This window comes from Mirounga leonina, unplaced genomic scaffold (genome assembly GCF_011800145.1).
Source record: "Mirounga leonina isolate KUSES-001 unplaced genomic scaffold, KU_Mleo_1.0 Mir_197, whole genome shotgun sequence".
Classification (NCBI taxonomy): Eukaryota; Metazoa; Chordata; class Mammalia; order Carnivora; family Phocidae; genus Mirounga; species Mirounga leonina.
The window spans coordinates 2,473,006-2,491,123 of NW_023270494.1; the positions used below are offsets into that span (position 1 = coordinate 2,473,006).

Sequence of the window (18,118 nt, forward strand, 5' to 3'; positions counted from 1 at the left end):
CCCCGGGCCCAGGTGGAGGGAGAGGTCCCGAGCTCTCATCTTTACTGTGACTCAGGTGTTCTGGCCTATGGCCTCATGGCTGAGGTCTTAGTGGCAGAATCAGAATCAGGGCCTGCTGTAATGGGCCTTGTAGTGCCCCTGATCACATAAGGAGCTTGGATTTGGGAATTCGGGAGACCTGGTTGGCATGAGCCTGGGAAAGTGCTGTGTCTTCTTAGAACCTCCATCTCCTCGTTCATAAGATGAGGACAGTGACATTTGTTGTATGGGGTTACCCAATGAATTCACTGCCGGCTTCCTTCCCCGCACCCCCTGCCTTGCTGGTTCTCCACCCTGGCTGCCTGCGAGAATCAGGGGACCTTTTATACTCTCATGCCCAGGCAATTCCAGATGCTTCTAGAGCGGTGATTCTCACCTGGGGCCGATTCTGCCCTAGGGGACATGTGGCAGTCTCAGGACACATTTTGATCACAACCGAGGATGGGGATGTGATTGGCTAGTGGGTAGAGGCCAGGGAGGCTGCTCAACACCCCACAATCCCCAGGACCGCCCCCCATGACAAAGGATCCTGCCCACGTGTCTCAGTGCCAAGCCTGAGAACCCTTCCCAGACAGACGGGCGGCCCCAGAGTAGGGACATTGTTTTGTTTTTCCAATTGTGGTAAAGTACACATAACACAGAATTTGCCACTGTAGCCGTTTAAAATTGTACAATTCCGTGGCCTTTAGCACATTCAGTTGTGCCGTGGTGACCGCTGTCTAGTTCCTGAACTTATTCCCCACCCCAAAGAGAAGCCCCGCGCCCACTAAACCGCCACTCCCCATTCGCCCTCCCCCAGCCCCGGCAACCACTAATCTACCTTCTGTCTCTGTGGGTTTGCCCGTTGTGGACGGTTCCTGTAAGTGGAATCATGCCACGTGTGGTCTTTGTGTCTGGCTTCTTTGAGCACGATGTTGCTGATGTGGGCCTCCTGTTCATGGCTGGCTAATATTCCAGGCGATTCCGACTGCCGTTGGATGCGAGAGCCCCGCTCTGTACCGCATCGCATGCCAACTCCCGAGCGAAGGTGGGGGGGGCATCTCTCGGGTGCCGGGGTTCCGCGGCCGCGTTAGGAGGCCTTTCGGGGGTAAGGCTTCTGGAGCCGTATGTTTGCTTTCCAGACCCCGGCCCCACCCAGTTTCGTCTGGGGTCATCTGTTTGCTTAGAGCTGCTTCACAGATGGTGGATAGGTCTCTGGGTGTGCAGAGAAGACCGTGGTGTGGTCGGGGAGGTGCCTCCACTGCAGAATCCCTGCAGTTCTGTGGCGCTTCTTCTGGCCCGAGCAGTCTGGCGAGGCTGGGGCTTTGTGCTGCGACAGGACAGAAACGGACGGGAGCCCTCCCTGCCTCCTGGTCAGGAGCATGTCCTCAGCCTGGGGTAGGGGGGTTTGACGTGGACACGGCCTGCATCCCGGACGGGACCTGATGGGTGTTACACGGAGGCACACTGGTTCCCGGCCCAGCTGCACATGACAGGTCTCTGGGAGCTTTAAAAAGCAGATGTGGATTCTGGAAGGGGCTGGACGGGCCCTGGAATCTGCATTTATTATAGGCCATTTTGACGAGAGCCAGATTTGGGCGCTGGGCCAGTCCCCGCAGTGCACATTCACTTGCTCCTTTGCTCTCCGAGCCACCATACCGGAGACCGTGGAAGCAAGGATGGTGCTCCTCCACTCCTTCCCACCCCCACGCAGTGCCCCCCGGTGATGGGGCTGGAAATCCTGCACTAAAGGGTCAGCTGTATGGGACACTATAGACCAGGCACTCCGCACCCGGCTGCAGGTGAGGATGCCTCGGGCAGCCTTGCAAACGCCTAATGCCCAGGTGGCAGCCAGACCAACTAAACCAGAGCTGCTGGGAGGGGGGCCCAGGGGCTCCCAGAGTGCTGCCTGGTTGAGAACCGCGACCCTGAAGGGTACTACAGGAAGAGAGGTGTGGTCCTTGTGCCTTGGACAGAGAGGGCGTCTGGGCGGAGGTCCAGGGCGGAGGTCCAGAGCGCCGGCACCGGCTGGAGCAGACACCCTGCAGCCGGGCTTGGCTTTGAGGACTGGCATGTGCCCATAGCCGCTCCTGGAGCCAAGGCTCCTAATGTGACTGGGCACTGGGTCCCCAGGAGGGTGCGGGCAGGCTGGCTCACGGGATCCCTCTAGTGGCAGAACCCGAGAACTACATGTGGAGACTGACCGGTGGGCTGGGGATGGGTGAGGAGGAGGAGCACCCCCCCACCCCCCTGCATCTGAGAGTCCCTCCAACATTTCGTTATGTGAGGGCAGTATCCGTTCCTGTGCTACCTGTGGGGCATAGCCGGGCAGGGCTGGTTCCGAGATGGACAAGGCACCTGCTCTACCCTACCCCCCTCCCCCCCGCCCCGGCTCCCAGCACAGTGACGGCCTGAAATCCTTGACCAAATGAGCGCTCGAGGCCCACTGGGGAATGAGTGGCCGAGGAGAGCTGCTGTTCCAGCTGAGATCTGAGTCCCGGAGCGGGGTCGGGTTCTGTGTTCCCTCAGTGCTGTGCCTTCCACGGCATCAGGAATTAGGGCTTGGGATTGGCATGCAGGTGAGGATGATCATCGGGCAAGAGCAGCAGCAAGGTCACTGGCCAGCCTGTCATTTGTCTGTCCTGGAAGTTGCCCGGTCCAGTCTGAAGGGCCAGTGGGTGAGGGTGTAATATAGCAGAACCCCCGTGTGGACCCCCGGGTGGCCTGCCCATCGACCCCGGCCCTGGGAAGTGCATCAACGATGTGTATGAAGAGCTGAGCACAGCTCCTGTCTCCTAAATCGAATGTCTTCTGAACGCATTCTAAGGAATAATCTGAATTTCAGAAATAAAACACATTTGCGTGAAGATGGTCAACACAGTACTTTTTATAATGGAGAAAAGGGGGAAAGAATTTAAATATCCAACAGCCGAGAAGGAACTAGCTCAACTCTGGTTCACCCTACCAGACAAGGGAGTTTTATCTGGGGTCAGTGAGCCCCTGAAATCTTAGGCCACTTTTTGTCTGTGTGCTCACGGGCGCACATTTCCTGAGTTGGGGGGGCACCACGCGATCTCCGTGTCTGTGACTCCCGAACGTTCAGAACCTCAGTGCCACCAGAAGGAAGGACAGGCTGAACTGTCACATGGAGATTCACAGTGTCTCAGCAGCAAAGCAGGTGGCAAATCCCACGCACATTTTGGCTAAAGTCTATGAAAAGGCCCTGAGCGTGGGTGAGGCCATCCGGGGCAGGGAGGCCCAGGAGAACCTCCTGCCACGCGGGATAGACTCCAGATCTGTGCCTCCGACGTGGTGGCCACTGGCCCCCGTGTGCAGCTGGGCATCTCTGGAAATGTGGCTGGTGCAGCTTCAGGCACCGCGTTTTACGTTTACGTAATGTTGAGGGATCTAAATTTAAATGGCGTGTGCGGCCACCGTGTCAGACAACAGAGGTTAGAGGACGATGTGCCAAAATGTTAAGATACTGTGATTACGAGTAATGTTTTCCTTTTCTCGATTTTCAACAATGTTATTCTGTGGTTATATTCATTTTACGATAAAAACCGAGTTTTAAAACCAGAGAGCCCATTGAAGTCCTGCCCGACTCAGACTGGCTTCCCCCCAGCCTGGCCTGCAAGCTTGTCAGTGAAAAAGCTCTCCCAGGGCGCCTGGGTGGCTCAGTCGGTGAAGCGTCTGCCTTCGGCTCAGGGGTCGAGCCCCGCATCGGGCTCCCTGCTCCGCAGGAAACCTGCTTCTCCCTCTGCTGCTCCCCCTGCTTGTGTTCCCGCTCTCGCTGTCTCTCTCTCTGTCAAATAAAAAAAAAAGATTAAAAAAAGAAAAGAAAAGAAAAAGCTCTCCCGCGCTGGCCAGTCACTGAGGTCCTGCCAGGAACTGATGCTAATGACCTGCTAGCCGGTCCCCAGAGCTGGGCCCCCGCCCCCGGGGAGAGTTTCCCATCTCTCTGGATCCTCTGTCCTTCCTGGCGCGTGCTCAGGGTCGCCGTCCCAAGTGAAGGGCGGCGTGCGGGGTTGCAGAACTGGCTGGTGGCCTCTCACGGTGGCTTCCTGGGTGCCGTGGCCCAGCCTGCTCAGACATGGGTCTATGCGAGGGGGGCACAGGCCCCGGGGGGACGTGGGCTGGTGAACCCCGGGGCCCACCTGCCCTCGGGGTCCTGCTCGGATACCCACCTGCCTCCAACCTTTGCTCTTGGTCTTGCCCCAGGCCAGCCCGCCGTTCCGCCACCACTCCCCAGCCCTGCCGCCTGCGGCTGGAACCTTCTCCCCCGTGCCGCTGAAGCCCCAGCCAGCCCGCGGGCGGGGAGGACCCTCTGGGCACCTTGTTTGAGCTGCACCTGAAACCCGCGGCCTCGCACTGTGGCTGTCCTGTGAGCCTTACGGGTCTGTCTTGGCAGCGCCATGCCTCAGAACTTTCTGTGGCGATGGGCGCTGGCTGTCCAGGCGGGCATTACTGGCCACGTGTGGCTGTCGAGCCCTGGAAATGGGCCTCTTGCAACTGAGCAAGATTTTTAATTTTGTTGGTCCTCAATGAATTTAAATTCTTTTTTTTTTTTTTTAAAGATTTTATTTATTTATTTGAGACAGAGAGAATGAGAGGGAGGAGGGTCAGAGGGAGAAGCAGACCCCCCGCTGAGCAGGGAGCCCAATGTGGGACTCGATCCCGGGACTCCAGGATCATGACCTGAGCCGAAGGCAGTCGCTTAACCAACTGAGCCACCCAGGCGCCCCAATGAATTTAAATTCTGATAGCCCCACGGGGCCAGAAGCTTCTGGGTCGGGCGGTGCTGGTCCCCACGAGACGGTCACCGTGGGGAGGACGAAGGTGGCACAGAGGGCCCTCCAGATTCTCTGTAGGAAGAAAAGGGGTCACAGTACCAGTGGCCTGGTGCACCCTCCCCCGTGGCAGGTTTCCCAGGGGTGGCAGAGGGTTCAGGTGGCAGAAGCCCGGGAGGGGGAGCATCACTGCCCAGCTCCAGGCGTTCCCCCCGCCCGCGCCCCCCGCGCAGGACGTGAGGCGGAAATAAATGGTATCTTAAGTGCTTTTTGCCTTTAGGAGGAAACGGCTGTATGACACCAGGCTATCAGCCGTAAAGGCTGAATTATTGATATCTGTCGTCCTCGTCGGTGTAACTGGCCTGCGTGCACACGGGACAGACGGGAGGCGAGAACCCCGGCCTCTCAGAAGGATCTGGAAGCGGCGGGCTCAGGGGCCCAGGTCTGAACGCCTGGAGGTGTTGCTGCCGGGGAACTGCCGCGAGGGACCTGGGGGTGCCGTCCAGGGTCCCCCTAAGCCATCAAGGGCGGCTGGTGGTGTGAGACCGCAGTTCTCAGTCGCTTCCGGCGGTTTTCACGGATAGCCTGGCCATTCCTTTTCCGCACCTCCGGCCGGCAGGACGCCCATGCAGGGGAGGGGGCGAGAAGGACGTGACCCTGAGCAGACCAGGGCGTCAGGGGGGCCGGGGGAGCCTCCAGGCGAGGCGACAGCGTGTTTGCACTGGGGGACGTCCCGGGAGGCCGCTCCAGCAGCGGCAGGACCAGATGGGGGCGGGGAAGGCCCGGGGGCAGCCGCCACCACCCAGGAGAGGGGGTGCCCGCCTGCCCGACCAGCTTTGGGCCCCGGAAAGACAGGAGGTGGAGCGGCCAGGAGCTGGCGGGGAGGTAGAGGGGTGCGTCCCCTCCCTCGAGGTTTCAGGAAGCCACCTCTGCGCCCCGTCGTGGGCCTGCCCGGGGGCCCCGATGCCCCTGCGGATGCTCCAGGGACAGCCGCCCTCGCCCCTCCTGGGCCCTCAGCAGCAGCCTGGCAGCCGGGAACCTGGCAGCTTCCAACGATCTGTTGTTTGGGTTTGTTTGTGCTTCTGTAACTGGGAGCTGAGATTTATTTCTTTAAAACATCCCATCTCCCGACACCCTGCAATCTGTTCCGGGCTTCGTTAAGACTAATCTTGTCTTCTGTTTCTGTAGCACTCGGCAGGCTCCGTGCCGGCTTTCCTCCCTCCCCTCCGCGTGCCCCCCCCCCAGTCAAGGTGGCAGTCACCAGCTGCTCTGCTCGAGCCTGCGGTGGGTGACACCCGGCTCTGAAGGAGGCGGCTTCGCGAAGGGTGGTGGCAGGTCGGAGCCCTGTGGACCGGCCTGTGGCTTCCGGGGGGGCAGGCTAGGAAGCCTGGTGGGTGTCCAGGGCCAAGGACGTGCCCTTCACCGTCTGCCCTCAGCCGTGGGAGTCCCTTAGCAGGAGGGGCTGCCCGGGAGCCCAGGCTGGGCCTGGACAGTGCCCCGTCCTTCAGTGTCCAGCCTAGGGGGGCCACCTGGGCAGGGCAGGGACAGGCAGGCTTGATGGGAGAGGCCCCGTGGGTCCTGCGGGGCTGGGAGCCTGGCCAGCTCTGTGGTCAGACCCTGAGCCCCACCATGACCCCTAGGGCGTGACCTTGGCGATGTGTTTCATCTCCCCTTGCCTCAGTCTCCTCATCTGTGAAATGGGGCCATTGTGGGGATAGAGTAAGGCGGTAAAGGAGAGCGTGTGGGGAGGAGTCAGCCCCCCGTGGGTCACCAGTAGTTGTTAGCAGCATGGTCTGCAGGACGGGGACGGCCTGCCGGACGGGAAGTGCTTTGTATTGGTATCTGGGGGGTGCGGCGAGGAAGGACCACAAACCGGGCAGCTGAGAAGAGCAGAAATGGATTCTCTCAGTCTGGAGGCTGGAGGCCTGAGATTGAGGTGTCTGCAGGCCGCGCCCCCTCCGACAGTCTGGGGACGATACTTTCTGCCTCTGCCCACTTTGGGGGGCTCCAGGCGTTTCTTACGGCCGCGTCCCTCCATCCCTGCCTCTGTCCTCACATGGTCTTCTCCTCCGCGCGTCCGAACTCCTCTTCTCGTAAAGACTCTGCTCGCTGCGTGTCGGGCCACCTCATCTTGAGACCCTTGACCGACTATGTCTGTGCAGACCCCATTTCCAAAGACGGTCATATTGGGAGGTTCCAAGTGGACACGAACTTGGGGGACACTATTCAGCCCAGCACGAGCTCAGTGTGAGCTGGCGCATTTAATCCTTGAAGCAAGGCCCAGGGCCGGCGCCGTTCTTCCCCGACCGGGAGAGAGCAGAGGCGCTCACAGCTCGTGTCACTTGCCTGGGGTCACGGCGCACGGCTTGCTGGCCGAGAGACCGGCTTCGGAGAGAAAGCAGGTTGTATGCACGCAACTGGGTGTGGCCGGGTTCCAATAAAACTTTATTTATGGACCCTGAAATTTGAAATTCATGGAGCGTTCATGTGTCATGAAATATTCCCTTCCTTTTGATTTGTTTCAACGTTGAAAAATGTTCGAAACCGTTCTTCACACAAAAACCCGCTCATGGATGCTTGTAGCAGCTTCCGTCATAGCTGCCAACACTTGGGAGCAAACAAGATGTCCTTCGGTGGGTGAATGGACAAAGAAACTGTGGTCCGTCCAGACCAAGGGACTGTAGTCACTGCTAAAAAGAAATGAGCTACCAGGTCCCGGAAAGACCAGGAGGAACCCGGAATGCGTGTCGCTAAGTGAAGGAAGCGTGTGAGAAGGCTCCGTACTGTGTGATTCCAGCTGTGGGACATCCTGGGGGGGCAGAGCTAGGGAGGCAGCGGGAGGATCGGGGACCGGGGCTGCCGGCGGAGCGGGAGGGCGTAGGCAGGGCCTGGAGGACGCTCAGGGCAGTGAGGCCAGTCTGGATGATCAGAGTGGCAAGTGTGTGGCATTGTACCTTTGCCAGACCCACAGAGTGTGCAAGGCCAAGACGAACCCGTGTGAACTGGGGACTTTGGTTATTAAGGGTAATGAGTCGCTATTCGTTCATCAATTAGAACGAGCGTACCGTGCTATGCAAGATGTTAATAATAGGGAAATCATGTGCATGTGTGTGTGTTGGGGGGGGATATCTAGGAACCTTCTACTCAGTTTTTCTGTAAACCTAAAACTGCCCTAAAAAATTAAATATTCTTTTAAAAGCAAGTTCTCAGCTCTTGGGCTGTAACAAGGACAGACACCGGGAGCCATAATGTGCTGATTCTGGTCTCAACCAGCCCTGACCAGAAATGTAATGTTGAGCCCACGTACATGGTTTAAAATTTTCTAATAGTCTCATTTTTGAACACTTGATTTTGAAAGAACTGTAGAGTCACAGGAAGTTGCAAAAAAAAAAAAAGTGTGCAGGGAGGTCCCACGAACCCTTCAGCCAACCTCCCCCGGTGGCAACGTCCCACCTGAAACCATAGTACGCCTTCCAAGCCAGGAGGTCGAGGTGGGTACACCCCACAGGTCTGGCCAGTTTTCCAAGGGCCCATCGGGGGCTGTGTGCGTTCAGAGTTCTATACAGTGGTGTAGCTTTGTGTCACCATCAGCTCAGCCGGGACACCCCATGGCTCCCATATACCAGCTCGGAACCACTGAGACCGTCCTGCCATCGAATTGCTTTTGCATCTTTGCCAATAATTGGTTGGGCGTATTTGTGTGGGTCCAACAGCCACCCTTTTTAAAAAGTGAAAAAGAGACCTGTAAAATTAATTTTAACAGTTATCCAGCATGCCCCAAATATTACCACGGCAACATGTGATCAGCGTCCCATTATTGGTAAGAAGTGTTTACATTCTGTCTCCGGACTGAGTCTTGGGAACCCCACGTGTACTTTACCCGTAGAACATATCTCAGGGTTAACTTGCTGCCCTTCACGTGCTTGATATCACGTGTAGCCCGGGGCCACCGCATTGGCCGGCCCAGGCTGGCGTCCTGCTTTTTTTGTTTAGGTTTCTCTGGGCAGCCCTTTCCCCTGGATGTCCCTCTCTCTTTGTCCATGATGGTTGGGCAGCTTCTGGGGGAGGGCTGGAGAGTGTTCGGTTGCCTCTGCTAGGGAGGTTCTGCAGACCTGACCCCTCCCTGGCTCTGAGCATGGATTTGGGAGGTCCCCAGCCAAGGGCGTCACCCAAGGAAGCGATTGCACCTGGTGGGTCCCCTTGAAATCAAGTTGTTGCTGACTGCCCTGTAGAGGACCATCCGCTCTTTAGAAAGCTGGCCTCTTTCTATGAAAGCTGTCAGGACAGGGGAGGAAAGAAGTGCATTAATCCCTCCAAAACCGAGAGGAAGGAAGTTCAGCCTCCTGGAGAGGGAGCACTCCCTGGGGACTCGGGAGGCACGTTGTCCTTCCCTGCTCCGCTCATAAACCATGACAGCCCCTCTGGGGGTCCTTGATGCAACTTTGGATGATTTGTTGCACGGGGGCCGGAGGGATGCTCTCCGGGGAGCTCTTCCGCTCCAACGGCATGGAGCCACCTTCGGGAGCAGGAAGCCAGGGTCCCCCGGGGTCCCTGGGTGTTGCATCAGCCGCCCGGGCAGGGGGCCCGCAGCAGCTTCCCAGAGACCTAAGCATGAGGTCACAGAAGCAGTGACGTAGCAGTGCCTCCCAGGGACACGGGGAGCTCACACTGTCTTCAGGGACCCACGTCTGGCTGTTGCAATGTAACCCAATACCGATGAAATTCTCCCTAAAAGCGAGAAGCGGTGGCGAATGACCTTTGTCTTTTTTTTTAAGATTTTATTCATTTGACAGAGAGAGAGACAGCGAGAGCAGGAACACAAGCAGGGGGAATGGGAGAGGGAGAAGCAGGCTTCCTGCCGAGCAGGGAGCCCGATGTGGGACTCGATCCCGGGACTCCGGGATCATGACCTGAGCCGAAGGCAGACGCTTAACGACTGAGCCACCCAGACGCCCTGTCTTTTTTTTTTTTTTTTTTTTAAAGGTTTATTTGCTTATTTTAGAGAGAGAGAGAAAGAGAGCATGCAGAATGGCGGGGCAGAGGGAGAGGGAGAATCCCAAGCAGGCTCCACGCTGAGCATGGAGCCTGACATGGGGCTCGATCTCGAGACCCTGAGATCATGACATCTTGATCTGAAATCAAGAGTCGGATGCTTCACTGACGGAGCCCCCCAGGTGCCCCTGACCTTTGTCTTTTGATTGACATGTCCTCGTACCCACTCTGTTTGCCTTAGCATTCATTCCCAGCAGAGTAATCAGCAAGGACTTTTTTACTTGGGTTTTCTGTCCACTTTAACCAATGTTCCTCAAACATCTGTGATGCACAGGGGACCAACAGCTCCTGGCGGCCCCCCCCACCTATATCTGGAACACGCTTCCTTGCTTCCGGGAACCTGAAAGTATGGTTTCCCTGATGGTCCTGCCCCTTGAGAGCGGAGGCCTGGACTCCGGTGCAAGCAGGCAGCCTAGGACAAGTCCCTGGCTTTACTTTTGTGGCAGGCAGTGACACAGATGGTCCCCGAGCGTGGCGGCGCTGGAACTGAGCCGCGGGTCCCATCCCAGCTCTGCCCGGCCGTGTGCCCTGGCAAGTCCCTGCCCTCACTGCCCCCCTTTCTCCTCCACGCAGTGGGCACAGTGACCGGTGCGTCCACGAGGCCAGCATGGGGCGTGGCCCCTAAGTGCTCCCGAGGTCCGTGGCTAGGAGCCCCGTCTCAGCTGTGGGTCCCCAGGAGAAGGAGGGGCATGGAGACCGGCCCAGGGTTAGATCGCACACCCCTCTACTCTTACGTCTTGTTTGATGGTCTCCAAAATGGGGTGCAAACCCTTTCGAGAAGGGGGGCCTGTCCTGAGGGGCTTTGGAGCCTGAAGCGACTGTAGGAAGGAGGTGCCTGCCAGGGTTGGGGAACATGGGAGTAAGAAGCCGGCAGGGGGAATGTTCTGGAAGGGGGAGGGTGGCTGTCTTGTGGGTCACTGGAAGGAGACCCATACACATCAGGGAGGTGGGGTAAGTAAGACCCTGGGCCCAGCAGAGGGGGCGGGTAGGCAGGAGCCCCAGGGCTGGCGGTTAGGGCCGGACTCTGTAGATGGTAGAGGCATCAGGGTCTGTCTTGCTTCTGTAAATATTTAAACACTGGAAGGATTATTTTTGGTAGCTACGGTCTCTCTCCGAGCCTGGCAGGCTGCCGGGCTGCTGGGAAGGGTGTCGAGTGACTGCAGGCTCCGTGCTCGCTCCCCGTGCTCCCCGTTCTGGCGATCCTGTGGCCACCATGTAATTGGGGTCATGGACCCCCCCCCTTGGGGAGAGTGTGGACAGACAGAGGCTCCTAGGCTTTCCCCCGCGGGTAGGAACGACATGACAAATGTGGATGTCAGGTCTGAGAAGTTTCCCTGACAGCAGCTGCAAGGGACAGTTCTCTGCACTTCCAGACCGTGAGCAGTGAAGTGTAGGGCCAGGAGCCAGCCAGGCACCCCAGGGGGGTCGCCACGCTCTGCCAGAGCCACCTGGGGTGAAAGGGCGCATTGTGTGGCCCGCAGCGTGGGGGGAGCCCGCAGAGAGCCGTCTTTGTCGGGCCCCCTGGGCAGACGTGCGAGGAGCGTGCTTCCCGGGCAGCCCGGGCCCTGCGGGGCACAGGCGAGCACGTGAGCGCCCAGGGCCACCGGCCAGGGTTTTTGCGGAGCGGGCCAGCCTGGTCCCGGCCGGCTGCAGGATCGGGTCTGCCCGGGGCCTCGGCCTCACGGCTTCCCTTGGGAAGGAAGGACGAGGCTGGCAAACACCGCCCCCTGAAACTCCATTTTCCGGAGGTGGCACTTCGTGTGCCCAGCAGATGGCAGGCTTCCTCCAGATCAGCCAGGGGTGTCCCCTGCCCGCTGCTCCCGCCCGCCAGCTTCCCGGCCCCTCCCCAGCGCCCCGCCCCGCACCCGGTCCTCCGCTGATGGCCCATGGCCCAGGGACCTCCTCAAGGGGGGACCTCCCCTCCCCTTTGTTGCGGCCCCTCCTTGCTACCTCCTCTTTGGCTGGCTTGCTAAGCCCCTCTTAGCATGGACAGGAACCGGCCAGTGCCTGCAAGCTCGGCCAGTTACAAGGGCTGGCTGTGTGCTCTTGGGGAGGGGACGCAAGCTCAGGCCCACGCCAAGCGCCCTCCACTGTGAGACCGCCGGATCCTCCTTCCCCGTGGCCTCTCTGTTTGCAGACCATCCCTGATCCTCACTGACCTTCCACCTTCTCTCTGGGCGTTGTGGGTAGAGAGTTGCCAGCATGACCTCCCCCGACCCCACATCACGACAACCACGACCTCCCCAGAGACCAGACAGGTTCTAGACGGGCTTGGCCTTAGCCTCAGAGCAGAGGCACCTGGCTGCTATTAGACCTGGGAGTGGTCAGCTGGATGCAGACACCGGGATACAGCCTGGTTCTTGTCCTTTCCACTGGCCCCCGGCACCCTGGACACACGTGGACATGCTGTGTGGACACACTGACCCCAGGGCGTGAATAAAGAGTAGAGAATAAAGAGGAGGCACCCCCAAAGAATTGAAAACAGGGACTCAAACGGGTATGTGCACACCCACATTCAGAGCAGCATTACTCATGGTCGCCAAAACGTGGGAGCCACCCCGTGTCCATCGGTGGATGGATGGATGAACTACATGTGGTCCATCCACACGGTGGGATATTCAGCCTTAAGAAGGAAGGACATCCGGCCACCTGCCACATGGATGGACCTGGAGGACCTGTGCTCAGTGAAGTCAGCCACTCACAAAAAGACAGATAGTGTAGGATTCCACTTACACCCCAGAGTAGTCACTTATAGAGACCGAGGGTTGAACCGAGGTTGCCAGGGGCTGGGGAAGGGGAATGGGAAGGTAGTGTTTAATGGGGACAGAGTTTCACTTCGGGACGATGACAGCGTTCTGCTGGTGATGGTCGCACAACAATGTGAATATGCTTAATGCTACTGAACTATATACTTAAAAGGGGCTAAAATGGTAAATTTTATGTTGTACTTTGGCACAGTCGAAGCAGAGAGAGAGAAGGAAGAAGTTGAGGTCAGCAGGGTCACTGGGATGGCGAGAAACCACCTGGGTGTGCATCCTTCCAGCCTTCTGAGAACCAGTGTTTGCGATGAGTTCCAGTAAGCTTGTGCGGGTTGTCTGCTTGGACTTCAGGCTTCGGGAGGTCCCAGGCTGTTGGCTGTGGGCTCTGGGGCTGCTCGGCCTGGAAGGAGCCTGGCACGGCCACTGTGGTGCCCTAGCCAGAGGGGGCTGCCCTGCGAGATGGACACCAGCTCTCAACACGGCTTGTTCGGTCCTAGAGCCGCTTAGAGTAAAATCAGGAGCTGGGCCCTGGAAGCTGGTTCTTCTGGAGACTCCCTGGGCCAGAAAACCTGGAGGAAGCCGGAGGCTTGTCAGGATTAGATCAGGGAATAGATACCGCCGTCCCGTTTTCCAGAACTTCGAAAGACAGATTCTCCCCCAGTCTTCTGGATACTGGGGAACCGAGCAGGCCCCTCTGGGCGTGGGCCCTGGGCCCCATGGTAGAAGGGAGACACAGGGATGCAGCCTGGTTCTTGTCCTTTCCACTGGCCCCCGCACACTGGACACACGTGGACATGCTGTGTGGACACACTGACCCCAGGGCGTGAATAAAGAGTAGAGAATAAAGAGGAGGCACCCCCAAAGAATTGAAAACAGGGACTCAAACAGGTATGTGCACACCCACAATAAATAACTCCCTAACACGACCCCCCCAGCACCGCAGGAGGGTGCACCTCTACCCACTAGGCCAACACTGGGAATCCAGTTGGGGGGCATCAGGGCGGGGCTGGCTGGGCATGCATGCCTCGAGGGCACAGCTGTCCCCCGCCCCATCCCCCAGGAATCTCTTTCAATAATGTGTGCTGAGATTGGCCAGAGCCCATGTTTATGCCCCCTCTTAGAGTGTGAACACTGACTTTTCTATTTTAATGAAGGTTCTAGAGTCCTCCCAGCCTGTGGTGAAGCAGGCAAAGGGCAGCTCGGGGTTATGGGCAAAATGAGCAAGGGCTGCTGGAGAGGCCGCAGGAACCTGGCTAGTCAGAGTGGCACCCCATTATGTGCCGGGCCTTGCAGTGGCCACAATCAGGGGCCCAACCTGCTCTCCCTCTTGCTTTGGTTCAGAGCGGCAGGGGGTGAGGTATGGATTGGAGCAGAGACCCCCGGGCTGGCACCCCACCTGCCTGTAGGCACACCTGCCTTCTTGCTGGGATCCAGATGCATTGGCCCATTGTGGGTGTTTCCAAAGTCTGGGTCCAGAAACAGCCACCACATGGTGTGACCTCTGGGTCTGGCAGGTGTTCAAGTTCAACCATAACCTGCCCTGAAAAGGCCAGCATCCCTGACCTCTCAGGGGCCCCTAGTGAGGACCTCAGGCCATCTGCGGGGCCCACACCTGGGGTTATGGCTCATGGGGTGGCCTGGCTGGGAGCTCGAACCCATGGTGACTCAGCACCTCTCAGCTCTGCCATCCAGGGTCATCCTGTAGATGGAGCCTGTTCAGGCTTGCCCACACGGGGACCATGGGGCCTTTAAAACAGTTCTGAACTCGGCAAAGTCCCTTAGCCAGGGAGCGTTCTGGGGAGGGCAAAGACACGGAGCACTTATTAGGACTTTCTCTATGGCGGGCAAAAAAGCCCATGTCTTTTCACCCTTGAGATAATCTAGCGCCGCACTTCACTGGGGACCTCTCTGTCGCTCAGGCTCCGAGCAGAAAGGTGGCTTGCTCAAGGCCTCACTCTTCAAGAGGACAGAGCCGGCAGAGTCCCACCCACCTGCTCCCTAGACTGGTAGGCAACCAGTTAAGGAGGCTTTGGGCATTTTTTTTTTTTTAAGATTTTATTTATTTATTTGACAGAGACAGAGACAGCGAGAGCAGGAACACAAGCAGGGGGAGTGGAAGAGGGAGAAGCAGCCTTCCCGCTGAGCAGGGAGCCCGATGCGGGGCTCGATCCCAGGACCCTGGGATCATGACCTGAGCCGAAGGCAGACGCTTAATGACCGAGCCACCCAGGTGCCCCAGAGGCTTTGGGCATTTTAACCGCCTGCGGGGGAATAGCCCATGAGCTGTGGTGTGCCCCTGGCAGGGCCTCAGCTCGGGGGACCCCACTCCAGTTATTTAATGGGCAAAATGCATTCCTGGTGCTTTTCCATCAGGGGAAAACAGTGTTGCTGGTCAGGGTCTTAAGTGGCACCCCACATCTGGGGTGCCCTCAGGGCCCCCTGGAATCCCGCCTGTGAGTGAGATTACCAGGTCGCTGTGCCTTGGCCTTTCACACCCAGTTCGAGTTTGAATAATAGACAGTAGAAAAATGTCCCACTGACCCCTCTGCATTTTTTTTGTTTTTTTTTAATTCCAATTTAAGAAACATCCTTTTGGGAAATCTTTTCCTCCTTTACTGATTGAAAGGCTTCTCCTTGGCAGGACTGAGGGGTCTGGATCCCCAGAAAGGGCCTGGCATGAGAAGGCAGGTGTGGGTTGGGGTGTGGTGGCCCCAGCCAGCTCAGCTGGAAACGGGGAGTCACAGCCAAGCCCAGGACTCAGCAGGACTGGCCGGGACAGGCTCCACTATACCGGGCAGAATTAGGCCTTGATTTTTTGAGGCTTTAACCAACAAAACAAGCAGGGGGCACTGAGTTTTGCTTTGTAGCTCATTACCAATTAAAGGGCCAATATCCCACGCATAGAACCTTCCAGAAAAATGCCCTTCACCCCTAAAGTTAATGATTTGAGTTTTGTTCCCTGTCTGTTGGAATTGGTTTGCTGAGTGGCTAATGTCACAGGAATTTAGATTCACCAGGAGAAGCCCCGGCTGGTGGAGCAGGGTGCAACCAGCTGAGCCATGTCTGACCTTCCTCCGTCGTTTGATGATCGGGCAAATCCGTGGCCAGGAGCCCCATCCCGGTTGTGCCCACCACACCCCTCGGGAACATGCCTGGTGGAGCTGACTATGGGTTTGGATTTGACGCATAGCTCTCTACAGTTGACAAAGGGAGACTATGTCAAATTTGGGCAAATTGGCCACAACCATTGCTGGAGCCAGGGAGAGAGGCCCATCAGCTAGAGTGACTTCTTCGGGGAGTGTTGCTTTGTTTTTGTTTTTGTTTTTGTTTTAAAGATTTTATTTATTCATTCGAGACACACAGAGAGAGAGAGAGAGAGAGAGAGAACACGAGTGGGGGAGAGGCAGAGGGAGAAGCCGGCTCCCTGCTGAGCCAGGAGCTGGACATGGGGCTCGATCCCAGGACCCTGGGATCATGACCCGAGCCGAAGGCAGATGCTTAACCACCTGAGCCACCCAGGCGCCCCTGTTGCTTTGTCTTGTGACTTTGGATAGAACATACAAGACAGGGCAAATGCCTGCTTGCCGAGGAGCCAGGGCTGGTGGCCAGGCCAGCATCTATCTGGCAGATGTCTGGGAAAATGTTCAAAGTAAATAAATGTGACGATTTCTGGGTGGGCGTGATACCTTCCCCTCTTTCCTAATCCTCACGCCTGGGGCGGGAACCCCAAGGGCAAGTTCTGGTCCTTTTGCTACAGAAGGTCAGCCTGGGCCTGGACCGGAACAGGGAATATTGGCTTAAAACCCACACCTCTGTACGCGTACACATGCACTGTGCTCGTGCACGCATACATACGTGCCCATGCACACAGACTGCACACGTGATACACGCGGGCACGCGGGCATGCGCACACATACATGCAAACACAAAGTTTCAGAGAGAAAAGCTTGAACATCTTTTGTTTGAGTCTGAAGGAAATACTCAATATCCTCTCCTTGTCTCCTATTGAGTTTTTTCTTTCTCTCTTTTTTAAATCACTTTCAGAATTGCTGGGCTAGTTTTTCCAAGTTTAAGATACTCCCCTTCAGATCTCATACTGCCATAGCATCCGGGACCTCAGAGGGCTCCCAGAGGGATGAGGCCACGGTTCCAAAGCTGTAAGGGAAGCATACTTCTTCCCAGGGACACCCTCCATGGGGTGGAGGAACAGTGCTGGTTCTTGATCGCTGGGCACATTCCTGCACCTGTTTATTCTGTTTTAAAAATAACCTCCTTGGGCGCCTGGGTGGCTCAGTTGGTTAAGCGACTGCCTTGGGCTCAGGTCATGATCCTGGAGTCCCTGGATCAAGTCCCGCATCGGGCTCCCTGCTCGGCGGGGAGTCTGCTTCGTCCTCTGACCCTATCCCCTCTCATGTGTTCTCTCTCTCTCATTCTCTCTCTCTCAAATAAATAAATAAAATCTTTAAAAAAAAATAAAAAATAAAAATAACCTCCTTAAAGTAAGTGCTTGTTGCTCACCAGCACCCACACAGATATCCTGGAACAATTCCCTGTGCCGGTTGGGGTTGGGGTCATGGCCTAGAAAGATGCTCCTGGCTGGAGGCCCAATTCTGCCTTGGGCAATGACACTGGCCACATTCCCATGGCGGATCCTGGTCCTGCCATTCTGTGGCCTGCAGTGGAGATGCCTGGGCCCCAACTCACATCCAGGACCTTCTGCAGAAACAAAATACATCACGGGGAGCTTTGTTCCAAGGCCGCTGAGGGAAGGGAGCTGGGGTGACACAGCAGGAGAGACCATAGGGCAAGAGGGTGCAGCTGACCCCAAATCCAGACCATCCCAGAGGTCATGACAAATGCAACCTTGGCACCCCCAGCCCCCACCACTGCCCTGCCAGGGAAGGGCCTCAGACACCGATCTGGCTTCAGGCTTCTCACTCAACCAAGACTTTCCATTGACCCAACAGGGGTGACATGTCCCACGGAAGATGAAGGACGCAGGGCTCAGCCACACCCCTCCTGCAAGGTCAGGTTTGTTGAGCCTTTGCTAGTGAATGGAAACCCCAGCTGGGGTTTTGGTTTCCAAGATTAAATCCATCCAGTCACAAGGGTCTCCCTGCCCTTAAGAAGCAAGGAATGGGGCATCTCAGGCACCCTGGGGTGACAACCCCCTGTCTGTTTATCATTCCAAGCTCTGCCTTCCAAGATGGAAAACGTCTTTGTCAGGGGAAGCATCTGTCCCCTTCTGTTCTGTCTTTGCCAGTGGAGGTCTTGGGGTGGGGAGACTTCACAAGGATGCTGTGCAGGCGGGGTCTCTCCAAAACTGTCCTGGGGGCTGTGTCACCACCAGGGTATGGGGAGGATGCAGGACTGAGGCTTCTGCTCTTAAGCTCTGATTTGAAAGTGCATTGGTGTCCATCAAAAGCATCCTTGTGAGGGGCGCCTCACCTCGTGGGTGGCTCAGTCGGTTAAGCGTCTGCCTTCGGCTCAGGTCATGAT

At 57.2% G+C, this 18,118-nt stretch overlaps 1 protein-coding gene across 3 annotated transcripts in view; it reads left to right on the forward strand.

Moving 5' to 3' along the window:
- The window catches only part of TBC1D16 (TBC1 domain family member 16), a 75,638-nt gene that overhangs the window by 16,097 nt on the left and 41,423 nt on the right, over positions 1–18,118 (forward strand). The gene's annotated exons all lie outside the window — the stretch shown is intronic.